Source organism: Sinocyclocheilus rhinocerous, unplaced genomic scaffold, assembly GCF_001515625.1.
Source record: "Sinocyclocheilus rhinocerous isolate Xijiao unplaced genomic scaffold, SAMN03320098_v1.1 scaffold395, whole genome shotgun sequence".
In the NCBI taxonomy this organism is placed as follows: Eukaryota; Metazoa; Chordata; class Actinopteri; order Cypriniformes; family Cyprinidae; genus Sinocyclocheilus; species Sinocyclocheilus rhinocerous.
Window position 1 is genome coordinate 3,662,487 of NW_015660890.1, and position 13,921 is coordinate 3,676,407.

The 13,921-nt window shown below is 36.9% G+C and overlaps 1 long non-coding RNA gene across 5 annotated transcripts; it reads left to right on the forward strand.

Moving 5' to 3' along the window:
- The first annotated feature begins 3,764 nt into the window (after nucleotides 1–3,764).
- LOC107725969 (uncharacterized) lies at nucleotides 3,765–9,800 on the forward strand. Of its 5 annotated transcripts, none has more exons than XR_001638187.1 (5): nucleotides 3,765–3,875; nucleotides 4,406–4,574; nucleotides 5,010–5,092; nucleotides 8,540–8,691; nucleotides 9,524–9,800. It is a non-coding gene; the product is annotated as an uncharacterized LOC107725969 (long non-coding RNA). The 5 variants fall into 5 exon arrangements; XR_001638191.1 differs by lacking the exon at nucleotides 3,765–3,875 and adding an exon at nucleotides 4,209–4,241 and having other exon boundaries at nucleotides 4,417–4,574; XR_001638190.1 differs by lacking the exon at nucleotides 3,765–3,875 and adding an exon at nucleotides 4,215–4,270 and having other exon boundaries at nucleotides 4,417–4,574.
- Nucleotides 9,801–13,921: the final 4,121 nt, after the last annotated feature.

Genomic DNA, 13,921 nt, shown 5'->3' on the forward strand with positions numbered 1-13,921 from the left:
GAATTTAGAGAACTATTCATTTTTATAAAATTCGAAGAACGCTGTTCAGGTCTATTGTGCATATCCACAATAGTCCTAGAGATGGAAAAATTCCCTATATTTAGCCACCTTTTTCAAAAAGCTACCTCAATCATTGCAGCACCATTAGTTACATATGTCTGCTTGCCTTATACTGTCTCAGCAGACTGAAAGCTTGCTTAGCAAAACTATTTAGAAGAAATAAGGAGAAAAAGAGTTAAGATTCAAGACTGCAGATTCACTCACATTTGACTTGAGCTGCTGGAATAGCATACTGTCAGCACATAGACAGGGCAGAGGAAGGACTGGAGCCACAGGTCAGATTTGGACAGTGGCCATTTCAATTTGTCACTTGGATTACTGTAGATTGAACAGACTGCTACAGACACCAGTGACAATGATAGCAAAAATTTATTGAGTGATATTTGCTTTTAATAAAAAAACAAACAAAAAAAAACTCATTGTCATATTCCCATTGAGGTGCTAGTCATTTTCAAGTCTTTTGTGCCTTGTGGTATCTAGGCCATTGCTAGAATGTTCTTGGTGCCTGAAAGTCGCATGATTTTTTATTTTTTACAGGTTTTATCGCCCACCAGGTGAAAACTGCAAGTCAGATCTCAGAACACTAATGAGCAAGATGAGCTAAGTACAGAAATGTAATATGGTAGTGTCAGGGTTTTGCCCTGACACTCTGTTTGTCTTGTGTTGGTTTCTTGTGTCTATGTTATCTTGTGTCAGCACATGGCCTAGTTGATTGTTTTTCTCAGCCATGTGCTTCTCTAGCCCCTCCTCCTTGTTTCCTCTTTACCACACCCTCTTGTTAGCCTTGTTGGTCTAATTGTGCTCACCTGTTCCTCGTGTTTGTTTTAGCATTTTGTCTGTTCTTGCCTTTTGCTTTTATTTGAATATTTATTCAGTTTTTCTAATCCTGATCTTGTTTTGCATTTTTGTTTGATATTCTTTAAGTAGGTGTGTTGGTTAAATTTATTTCCTTTTTTTTTTTTTTTTCCCAGTTCTTAGTTTTATTTATCCCCTTGCTTTGGAGTAATTGTGTTCCTGTGGAGCCTTGTCCTGTCTTGTCTGTTTGTGTTAGAGTTCCTGACCTGTTCCTGTGAGTCCTGCCACTGGTTCTACCTGCCTGGCACTTGGTCCGCTTTGGAGTCGGCGGTCAACAAGTATCTGAGCTCTGCTCTATGGTTCCTTGCTTGGTCTTCTCCATCAGCCTGGTCTTGCCGCTTCCTCTGCAGCTATTCTGCCAATTGAAGTCCAGGCTGTCCAGTGGTGTTTCCTTGCTGTCTCTCTTTGTTACTGTGCTCCTGCTGTTTCATCACATGCGCACCTCACTACCCTCTTGTATCAGTTTGTGTTGTCAAACCCCTGTTACTCGCACTGCGATTGGGTCCTCCTGACAGGTAGCCTTACTTTAAAGGGGTCATATGCTTTAAATGTATAAAATATAAAAACTCTTTAAATAAAGAAGATTAATATGACCCCTTTAAGAAGTGCTTTCTTTAGCAAATGTCAATATACCTTAAGCTTATATCCATGAAGTATCTACACTTCTGTCATTATCTTACTTTTTACTTTTTTGTGTTGCTGTTTCTCCCACTGTCACTTGCCTGCATTGTCTCTTCTCTGTAATTGCTTTCTCAACTCATCCTGATAATCATTTAACATTTGGCTCCACTGAGATGGTGAATGCTGAAGCACTGGACACTCCAGGAGTGAGTGAGATGCATCTGTTGCATTGAACCCCATCCCACCAGAGACTTGATGAGGACAAACTCCTGCTTGTTCTTGAAAGCACATGGGGAAATTTAAAAGAGAAGATCTTGCTGGAGATGGAGAGGCACAATGATTATGGGATTCACTGTAAGATGAAATCTACTGTAATACTCATCATCACTGTCATTATTGACAATGATTATATTGTTATTATAATTTTCATCACTGCGGTCATCAACACTCGAATTCCTTCCTCATGTTCCGTCCACTCTTCTTTATCATTTGATGCTTTTGTAGCCTCCACATTTTGACATTAGTATAATTCCTTATGTAAAAGTAAAAAAATAAAAAAAAAGTCAAGCTTTGGTACTCTTGAATAGTTTAGTCATTCTATTCATTTTAATGAAACCAGTGATGATTGACACATGCCTGGGCACATGAAATGCAGCAGAAAAAAGTAGGGTCCAAACACTTCTGGAGGCAACAGTGATTGCTTATTTCTGATGTGACGAATATGAACTAGGCAACTACGTAAACAGGCAGTTTCAAATTATAATTTCAAACCCACACCAGAGTGACCAAAAAACACCAATGATTTAAATTTGCACAGATAAAAGTGGAATAAAATTAATTGGTGCTTAGGAAGATCTAAGGAGAGGTTTCTTAGGGTATTAATGCAACTATTTGTAGTTTGGTGTATATTTGCAAATTTGAAGACCCCTATAGTTAAGTAAGTGTTGTAAATATATGACGTAATTACAGTGGATAGCCATACAAGTGGGCTGCATCTGAAATCACATACTCTCTGACTGTGTACATATTTTGAACAAATAATCACTTAGAAACCAGTAAAAAGGTTTGTTCTATATAGTTGACTGTGTATAGTATGAAAGTAATAGGGACGTATTACATTTGTCATGTTGTCATTGTCATGCAACCTACCTGCGTCAGATGTGTTGCTTTACTGCCATTCACAAATCCTCTTCTGTGGCCTCATGGGATAGAAAAGTGTCCACCAGATGCACACTTCAGAATCTCGCTGAAGCAGCGCTGTTTTATCATACTAGATACATTTGAAAGTTCTGTTATTATGCTACTCTGTGTGGTCGTCACCGGTCTAATAAAACGCATAACATATTAAAGAGTCTTTGGTGTTTCCAAGTTTTCTACAAAACAAAACCGGAAATCGAGGGGTTATGACGTCATTGGCAGGCGACACAATGGACACGGTCTGTGTCACTAGTTAAAATTGCTTATTTCTCGGGATTTAAACATTCTTCGAAACATTTGGGATAATGTAAGTACAGAAGTCAGCAAAATATATAACACTGTTCTAGTGGTTTTTGGATATTTTAATAAAAAAATCTTACATATTGTGCCTTTAACGTTACCTGACAAAAGTGCCGTTATTGTGAGAAAAAATAACAGTGATGTACTTACCTTAATCAACGGGGGGCACAATTGTTGTTTGAAGCCACAATGCCGCTTTTGACACTTCTACATTTCTCTTCAGCGGCCATAAATTCTTTAAAATCTGGCGCTCTGCGTCTGTTGCCAGAGCGCGGACGTCATTAGCATCAGCATCTTGACATCACATCCGTAATTATGACAGCTTCAAAACATAAATGTTTATTGAACTGCTATATTAAGGCAATGTCGCCATCTTGCTGATCTTTGTTACTTCTCAGAAACAAGTTTTAAAGACATTGGCATTTTATGTTTGCATATGTTGTGTATTTAGACTTGCTTTAGTCTTGCATCATTTCCTACAGTTTTATAAAGTGGCTGCAGAGCTGGACCATCTGGAACCGCCACAGCTGAATATGAGGCCACTGTCCACTAGGTATGGTACAAACAACAAAAGTGGTGCAAGATGTGAAAGTAGTCTGTTCTGTATAGTGTAGTAGTCTAGTACAGTGGTTCCCAACCCTGGTCCTGGAGGCACCCCAACACTGCTCATTTTGCATGTCTAATTTCTCTGACACACCAATTTCATTAGTAGAGGTCTTAGGGTCTCTACTAATGAGCAGATGACCTGAATCAGGTGTGTTTGATTAAGGAGACATGCAAAACGTGCAGTGTTGGGGTGCCTCCAGGACCAGGTTTTGGAACCACTGGTCTAGTAGATGAAGGTTTACACATTATGTTTCTGTGACGCATAAGTTGTACATGTTATTTTTGTGCCTGTATTAACACATTACAGCCCACATGAGCCACATGGTGCTACGTTCCAGAAGCAGCACTGAGAGTACAGTATATGTTTTTTGCCCTGCATCATACACTGAACTCAGCAGAAAATATGTTGAAAATGCACTTGATCCACATAATCTTTTTTGCAATATAGGCTTTTATGAAGCAACATACAATCATGGAATTAAGTACTCCATTGTTTCAAATAAGACATCTTTCAGGCTTGATACAAGTACCACACAGAGTAACAGACACAATTAAACTGAACTGAATTCAGAATATTAAGCCGTTTAGGGCCGTGATTTTGGGTTTGTTTCATGTCGATTACCATTTAGATGTAAATAATATTTAATCAAAATCAAGTCAGTAATAATTCTCAGTGGCTCACTTTCAATAACTATTTTATCATTTATGGTAGTAGTTGAAGGAAATGCTCAATAAAATCACTTAATCTTCTTATTCAGTTATGCAGTGTTTTCACAGTGAGAGATTGCTGCTGTAGTTGGTCTGTGGTCTTACATTGACAATATGGGGGATGTAAGTGAACTTCGAGGGAAAAAAAGCAGCAGCAGACAGAACATCTTGTCCAACTTTGAAATGCTTGCTACCGGAGCTCTTCCCTGTGCTGTTCTTTGTTCAAGGTAACCGTTTTCCATCCATACCCATCAGAGTGAAACACAAGTTGTTGTCCAAGCCTTCAGCAAACTATTTCAGACTATATCCTTTATCTATTTGAAATGCATGCTGTATACTCTTAAAATGCTGCTACAGTAAGATGAGTTTATTTTTTCCAGTGTTTAGGTCAAGGAACCCTAAGGCCAATCATGCAGACTCAGTTTTTTTCTTCTCCTCTCTTTTACTTTTGTCAGTGACTAGCTAAAAGGTAGACTAAAAGTAGCAACACTACTAACCTACAATTTTAGCATGACAGTAGCTCAGCTTTAAGTAAGTAGTAAGTAGTTGTGTAATGTGATGAAGTGCTGCATCACTAATTAAGGGTCCAAGCACCGAAGGTGCCAGAACCCTATTGTTTTTGTACTGATTTTCTTCATCTTCTTCTTTTTCTGCCCTAAAAGTGTATGGTCAGTCAAAACCGTAGGTCCAAAACACCAAATTTGGCAGAATGGTCCCAAATGGTCATATCTCCGCAACCATTCAGGTTACAATCAAAATTATTTTTTCCTCTGATTCTCTGAGTATAACTGAACAAAACATATATCTAGGATTTTTTTGCCATGCCTAAAATTATTCCCCCATTTTTTATAAATCTATTTTTTTTTCAAACTCCTCCTAGACCATTTGCCCAATTAACACTACATTTTGTAAGTGTCATCTATAGGCCCTGATGACAAAATGAATTTGGTTTAGAAGATGTGGATTAATAAGTGTATGGAGCAATGGCTACAAAATGAATGGTCTAATATCTTCTAAACCGTTTGACTATTTAAAATTGTTTTGATAACCTTTTGTCATTACTGTCTATACAGTGGTGTGAAAAAGTGTTGGGCCCCTTCCTGAGTTCTTATTTTTTTGCATGTTTGTCACACTTTAATGTTTCAGATCATCAAACTAATTTAAGTAATAGTAAAAGATAACACAAGTGAACACAACATGCAGTTTTTAAATGAAGGTTTTTATTATTAAGGGAAAACAAAATCCAAAACTACATGGCCCTGTGTGAAAAAGTGTTTGCCCCCTAAACCTAATAACTGGTTGGGCCACCCTTAGCAGCAACAACTGCAATCAAGCGTTTGCGATAACTTGCAATGAGTCTGTTACAGCGCTGCGGAGGAATTTTGGTCCACTTCTTCACACAGGGCCATGTAGTTTTGGATTTTGTTTTCCCTTAATAATAAAAACCTTCATTTAAAAACTGCATGTTGTGTTTACTTGTGTTATCTTTGACTAATATTTAAATTTGTTTGATGATCTGAAACATTAAAGTGTGACACATGCAAAAAAATAAGAAATCAGGAAGGGGGCCAACACTTTTTCACACCACTGTAGATGATACATGCAAAATTTTGTGTGAATCAGTCAAGTAGTTTAAGAGGACATCAAAAAAGAGGTTTTTGCCAACTCAGAATTTCCGATGGACTACAACACATTATACTAATGTTGTCCACTAGATGGAACCACAGGATAAGAACACTTTTTTCTTATCAGTTTAATTTTTTTTCCTATCAGTTTCCATCACTCTGAATAACAAATAAATATTTTTTACTTGCTTCATGTCCGTAGATATATTTTTGTCTTCCTTTACTTTATATTTAAATTTACCAACTGAAGTCTTTAAATAGACAATACTCACAGAAGGTATCAGATAACATAGGGTAAGCAGTTTTTTTGTTTGTTTCAGCAATTTCTCAGGGATCAACTGTTAATGTCAATGTGAATGACACATGAATGCTCATAAATTGAAATATGAATATTGAATTATGACTTGTAGTAAACAAGATGCAAAAAGCATAGTTTCATTATAGTTTTGTATGGATGAATAAACTTTATCAGTTTGCAAAGGAATGTGTTCTCCAAACACTTAAAGATCATTAAATGTTACCTTCATTTTAATATATCAAAATGATAAAAACATTTGTCAAGCTGCATGACATGACTTTTGCTGTCCAGTTAAAATTAAAAGTTGCCTCTTTTTATTGCAGTAGGCTACATATTGCTGCCTTGAATTGTACTAATGCCAACCAGTTAACATGCCAACCTTCATGCATTTCTGATGCCGTGGGTGCTTACAGCAATTTATAAAATGTCAAGCCATTTATATCAATGGAAATGAGAGAAGAAGGCCATGATACTAATGTGTACACAAGACAACAATTTTTTTAGATGGCATAGTTTAAAATCTGTGTAAATGGTTAAATAGATTAACTATGCATTACATTCATTATAGTTTCATGAAGTTTAATAAAGACTAAAGCAATCTAAGTCTAATCTGTGATCTCCAAAATACCTTCATATTTATATATCCTAAATTCAGAAAACATTTGTCAAGTTGTCAGGCATGACAGCATTGCGGTCCCGTTAAAACGAAGAGACAATAATATTTGTCTATTGTAATATAGTACATAAAATAATACTTCCATAGAAAGACACTTGAATACTCGTATTACGTTTGAAAAGATGCTTGGCCGTTGTTACATAACTGTATCCTCTACACAAGGCGTTCATTCTTGGACCCCGAAGATCGCCGCTTGCGGCTATATTTTTGTAATATTGTATTGCACAAGATTATTGATCTCTCTCATATATGAGCCATATTGGGAAATCTAAGCTATTTTAGTCAATCAAAAATTTAAACGTCTTTTGATATTTTTATGCATCACAATCTAATCTCTCATGGTTGATATGATCACAGGTGGGAGAAAAAGTTGTTAACTGATGCATTCTGGAACACAATTTCATAACCATAATTTAATTATTAATTGTTTATTGATAAAGCATGCTCTAGATAAGACATCACATATATATTTTGTGGTAAGCAGCACTGCAAAACCACACATACTGAGGATACATCTGCAATGGCATTTATCATGAAATGTTGCATTTACACAAAAAACAAACATACTCAGGAGCTTTTAGAAAAGTTCAACAGTCAACCGAAAAACTGAGCAGGTTTTATTTGACAAACAGCAAGAAAATAACCAGTCAACATTCTGTCAAGAACTCGTTTGGGATATTGGAATTAGATCGTGAATCAAGTCTCCACGCACCAATCAAACAGCTCATTAGTTTAACTCTTTAGTGTACATTTAGCTCTAGCATATGTGCGCTTGGTTTTTCTGTAGTGTTTGGTGTAGCAACATGATACTTCACATCTAAACGACGTTCCTCTTAATAAGGTAATTCAGTTCATTACAGTGAGATGTTCTCTGTTTTGCGAGTTTAGTATAGACATGATTAAACTGGTGTGATAAGACGTTAAACCTCTTGCTTTATTCGCCATCTTTGAGTTGCTCACAAAAAAATTAAATAAAAAAAATATTTCAACAGCACATTATATCTTGTTTGCTCCCTTTTAATACTTATGACTGATGATGATGATTTAAAAAAAATAATTTTTGCTTAATCGCAGATGGTTCCTTCAGCAGTGGGCAGGACTAACTAACTAGCCGTAATCCCATTGGTTGAGATGTGATTAATAACCGGACACCTGTCAGAGATTGGCGTAACAAACAAGAAGTTGCACGAGCATGTGAGAACAGAGAAAAGTCATCTTTGAATGCGGTAAATTTGTTCTTTACATTTATAAAAACGCTTTATATTTGAGTTCCTTTTAGCATGTTTTTAATTTTGTATCTCATTATTGTTAGTCTGTTGACGTTGCACCTGGTATTTTAATGTTTTCATGTGTTGTAATAGTTATGAACACGCTAGTTTGTTGTGCACCGTGGTTTTACTAATAAAACAAAAGAAAAGGTTAACTGGTGTGATAAGACGTTAAAGCTCTTGCTTTATTCGCCATCTTTGAGTTGCTCACAAAAAAATTAAATAAAAAAAATATTTCAACAGCACATTATATATTGTTTGCTCCCTTTTAATACTTATGACTGATGATGATGATTTAAAAAAAATAATTTTTGCTTAATCGCAGATGGTTCCTTCAGCAGTGGGCAGGACTAACTCACAAGCCGTAATCCCATTGGTTGAGATGTGATTAATAACCGGACACCTGTCAGAGATTGGCGTAACAAACAAGAAGTTGCACGAGCATGTGAGAACAGAGAAAAGTCATCTTTGAATGCGGTAAATTTGTTCTTTACATTTATAAAAACGCTTTATATTTGAGTTCCTTTTAGCATGTTTTTAATTTTGTATCTCATTATTGTTAGTCTGTTGACGTTGCACCTGGTATTTTAATGTTTTCATGTGTTGTAATAGTTATGAACACGCTAGTTTGTTGTGCACCGTGGTTTTACTAATAAAACAAAAGAAAAGGTTATTGTTGTTAGATCGTGGTAGCCATAAATTAAGAATGGTTTTGCTACACTAACCATAGTTTAACCATGGTATGTGATTATATGAATTGTAATCAATTCACCAAAACCCATGGTTACTCTACACTTTTACTATAATAAAAACATGTATTTGTTTGTTTACGTATTTTACTTACTTTTCTAGTTGTTTGTCTATAGCAACTAATGAATTGGAGGTCTCGCACATCCACAGAAAATGGCTTATGCATAGCAAAATAAGGTGGATATCCATAATCCTTATGATAGCACCCCCTGTCACCTGAAGCTGATTAATTTCAGTATATGTCCCCACAAAGTAGGGCTCTTTTGTGAAATGACAGATGTGAATTTTAAAGTAATTGTCTTTAGATCATGTATATTTGTACATTATTTTAATTATTTTTTTTGCATTAAGCTACATATAAAATTGTTGACATTTTAAAGACTACTGCATTTAACCAGGTTTTTGATTAAAGTTTTATTAATTGAGGCCGGCTCGGTTCACCACACAACAGTAGGTTTAACATTCATCTTGTCTGTCTGTCTGAGACTTGTGGCTTCCTACAGGAAGAGCTTGTTAGTGAAATGTGAGCTGTTTTTGAGTGTCTGCTTTCTGTCTGTAGGGTATTTCTGGTTCAGAGCTGCTGGGGGTCATGAGGAGGTCGCAGGGGAGCAACCGCTGAACCCTCATTCATCTTTGACCTTTTTCTGGATGCAGTGAAGTGCACTGTTTTCTGTTGTAATGCACCTTCTCTTGGACCCATGTGGTTATACCAGCTCGGACCCATTCTGTGGGTAAATGCTTTGATGGGCCATTTGTTTAAACAAATGCCTTCCATTAGAGAATGAATGCAGTTTGTGTATATATAAGGTGTGTGCACAATAAAATGATACATGTGCCATTTGTGTGCTGTTTATGATTACCAGATATTTCCAGATTTCTCAGTTCTCCAAATATTTGTTATTACTTTGAATCAAATTAATCTTTTGAATGAGATTTGGGTGCATCTGACAAATTGAGGAGATTTGTCTTTGGATAAGCGGAGTTATTTCAAGTTAAAACAATCCATTTTAGCTCTCCTTAACAGAACCTCATGTCTTAAAATAAGTTACAGTTTATCAGCAACGTTTACGTCTGAATGCCTTTTCATGTAATGCAGTTGTAGTCTGAATCATTCAACCGTCAGTGATTCTGGCACGGATCAAAGAGTGTCAAGCTGATGTTCATCTCTGTGTGAGAAAACATCTAATACAATAATCTTCTCTACAAATGGGCCAAACACACCCTTCTCCATGTGCAGGTCTCAGTTGGTACAGCTGTGGGACTGGAGGCAGAAGAGTCCTGGATCTGATCCTGGTGGAGCATTTTGCAGGTAAAAATCTGCTGCTTTGTGGGTGGAGAGTAAAGTGGGTGGGCTGGCTACTAATAAGAGAAATATTGTCGACTTAGTCTGGATCCATTTTAGAAGTCGAACATCAAAACTCTAATTCCTGTTGCATAACCGCTGCTGGATATTGTCTCGGAAGTCCCAGGGGGAGCATCTGGATCTTCACTCCCCCCTTCGTGTCTAGCCTTCTCTCGTCTCAGGTTGTGCCCTGATCTGCTTTGCAGCTACTGGAGGCAGAAGAGTCCTGGATCTGATCCTGGTGGAGCATTTTGCAGGTAAAAATCTGCTGCTTTGTGGGTGGAGAGTAAAGTGGGTGGGCTGGCTATTAATAAGAGAAATATTGTCGAACATCAAAACTCTAATTCCTGTTGCATAACCGCTGCTGGATATTGTCTCGGAAGTCCCAGGGGGAGCATCTGGATCTTCACTCCCCCCTTCGTGTCTAGCCTTCTCTCGTCTCAGGTTGTGCCCTGATCTGCTTTGCAGCTCGTGTCAGCTCACAACCAGACAACCGTCACGCAACCGTGCTTTAGTGACCAGGCTGGGGCTCGAACCCAGGATCTTTCCCTTTCAGGGAGAATGCACTCAGACCACTGAGCAATTGGCACTTCCACACTCACTTTTCTTTTTTTTGGGAAATTTGTCTTTTTTCATCATTGAAAGACTAGTAAAACTACACTTTTTTTTGCCCCCCCCTTAATAGAGGATTTGAACCTGGATCTCACATGTCAAGAACTGATGCTCAAACCACTAAGCCACTTGCCTGTCCGCATAGACTTCCTTTTTTGGGAATGTTGTCTTTTTCATTGTCAAAAACCAGTTGAACTAACCTATTTTTCCACTTAGAGAGAGATTTGAACTAGGATCTCCCACATCAAGAGCTGATGTTCAGAACACTGAACCACTGCCTCTTCCTTTATTTGCTTACTTTTTTTTTGGAGTTTTATCTTTTTTTATTTATACAAAGACCAGTCAAATTAAACAGTTGTTCCAGCTCAATAAAGAGATTTGAACCTGGATCTCCCACATCAAGGGCTGATGTTCACACCACTGAGCCACTGGCTCTTCTGAATAACACACTCAGTCAGAAACCAGCCAAAATAAAACAACATTTTCACAGCAAGAATAGGATTGTCCACATTGAAGTTTGACATTCAGCCGACCGAGCCACTGGCTCTTCCGTTTGTGTGGAATCTTATCTTATTCAATCAGAAACCGGTTGACCTAAACTATTTTTCCACTTAAAGAGAGCTTGGAACTAGGATCTCCTACATCAAGAACTGATGTTCAGACCATTGAGCCACCCACTCTTCCATATGTTGCTTATTTTTTTGGGCTGGGGGGGTTTACCTTTTTTTTTTTTAATTCAAAGACCAGTGAAATTAAACTATTTTTCCAATAGAGGGAATTGAACCTGGATTTCCCACATCAAGAGCTGACGTTCACAGAACTAAGCCACTGGCTTTTTTGGATGTAATTCTCTTTTTTGGGAATTTTGTGTTTTTATTCAGTCAGAAACCAGTCAAAGAATTTTTTTCACTGCAAGAAAGAGATTCAAACCAGGATTGCCCACATCAAACGCTGATATTCAGAGCATTGAGCCACTTTCACTTCTTTTTCTGGAGTTTTGTCTTTTTTCTTTAAAGACTAGTGAAACTAAACTTTTTTCACCTCAATAGAGGATTTGAACCTGGAACTCTCATGTCAATGACTGACACGACTGACACATTTGCGTTTTTTTCTGTTTTGGAGTATTGTCGGTCTTATTCAGTCAGAAGCCAGTGAAAAGCTAATTTTAACCACAAGAGTGAGATTTGAACCAGGACTACCTGTGCCAAAAATAGACATTTAAACCACTGAACCACTGGCACATCAACAACTACTCTCTGTTTTTTGAGTTTTGTTTGTTTTATTTGTGTAAAAACATTGCAGTGATGTTTCAATGAGGTTTGAACTTGGATATTCCACATGAAACAATTACATTCAGATCACTGAGCTACTGGTTTTTCTGTGACTAGTTGTGTTTTTCTTCAAAACTCAAATTCCCACAATACCTTGCAAACACAGAAAACAACCACCCACAGCTGCATGTGACTGTGACTGAACTTCTCACAAGTCTCATGTGATCTTGGTCAATCAACTAGTTAGTTCCTGTAACTACCAAACATCCTCCTGACTGAAGTTCTTCTCGTCTGCTTTGAGACTCGTGATGTTTGCTTAATTTATTCGGGATGAATCATAGTCACTGTTTTCTGACTCATGTAATGAGCTGATTGTCAGTTTTGTTGATGTTTACTGCTATAGCTTATTTCTTATTAGGTAACTATTTTGTCTTATATGAGCCGATTTATGATTTATTCATTCAAGAATCACTCAAAATGGACACATCCACAAGATTCCATAAGTTCAGACTTTATTGACATTCACATGACAATATATTTGACTTTCATGTCCATAACACACAGTGACATCTGTTACTGATATATCAGGAGATCATATGGATATGAAAACAGCAAACAAATGTCTATTTCTTTCAGACACCATTTATGATCATGTTACTTTTACTAAAAGAACAGCTTAGGACATAGGGCATCAGTCCTCGGAGATAAAATAGTTATAAGATTGTGTTTAATTATTTAATATGAAGCATATAATGAAAATCTTTCAGTAAACAATGAAGCCCACGACATGTTTTCATGAAAATATACAAACACGCTCTCAAACTTAATTTGGCAAAATACATCTGAAGTAATATATTGCGTGTGACATATTTCTGAAGGAAACGAACAATTCATTGAGAAATTTTTTTATTTTTTATTTGTGCACTCAGAATAAATCCAGCTTGTACATTTTAATTCATGTCAACTGTTACGACAGTAGATAGAAGAACAGGAGCAGATTCTCAAAGACTATTATCTTTAATGTAAACTGCACAGACAGAATAAAAAATAAAAACAAGGTTTGTTCACACTATGAAATGTATTGGTCACCTAATCATCTGTTTGTCATTAACTAAAACAAACAGTTCAGGTAAATTCTGTCGAACGGCACTGATTCACATTCCTTAATTATTTAAAGCATCCATTTTAAAGTATACTATTTGATAATCTTATCAAAGATAAGTCACACTGAAACAGAACAGTGAGATATCACAGATATTTAGGCTCTGGTGTGAAGTTTCACTACATACTGACGAGTAACATCAACTTCTAGACTTGAGAACTCTGGAGGCTTTTCAGTCTGTGTGATAGTTTGAGTTTAAGAGCTCAAATGCTGTAAATCTAAACAGAAAATGTTCCTACTGAGCATCCAAACCTCTTATTCTCTGTCCTCCTTTAAGCACAGGTCAGAGGTCAAAGGCTGCTTCCTTAGCAAGTCTTGAACAGAAACAACTCCTGTAACACTGAAAGAAAAAGAGTTTTGTGTATTTTTTAGACCGCTGTGGACATTACACTCAACCAAAGCTTCTCACATTTACCAGGTTCATCAGGATGACCTGCAGAGAGATGCATCTTCACCTGAAATGGCAAATGTTATAATAAAAGAGGTCACTTGACTGTATGAACTGCATTTTTGTTTTGAAGATCTGAACACAAAGATAAGCCTAGTTTCAAACTGAACTCGCTCTTTAGA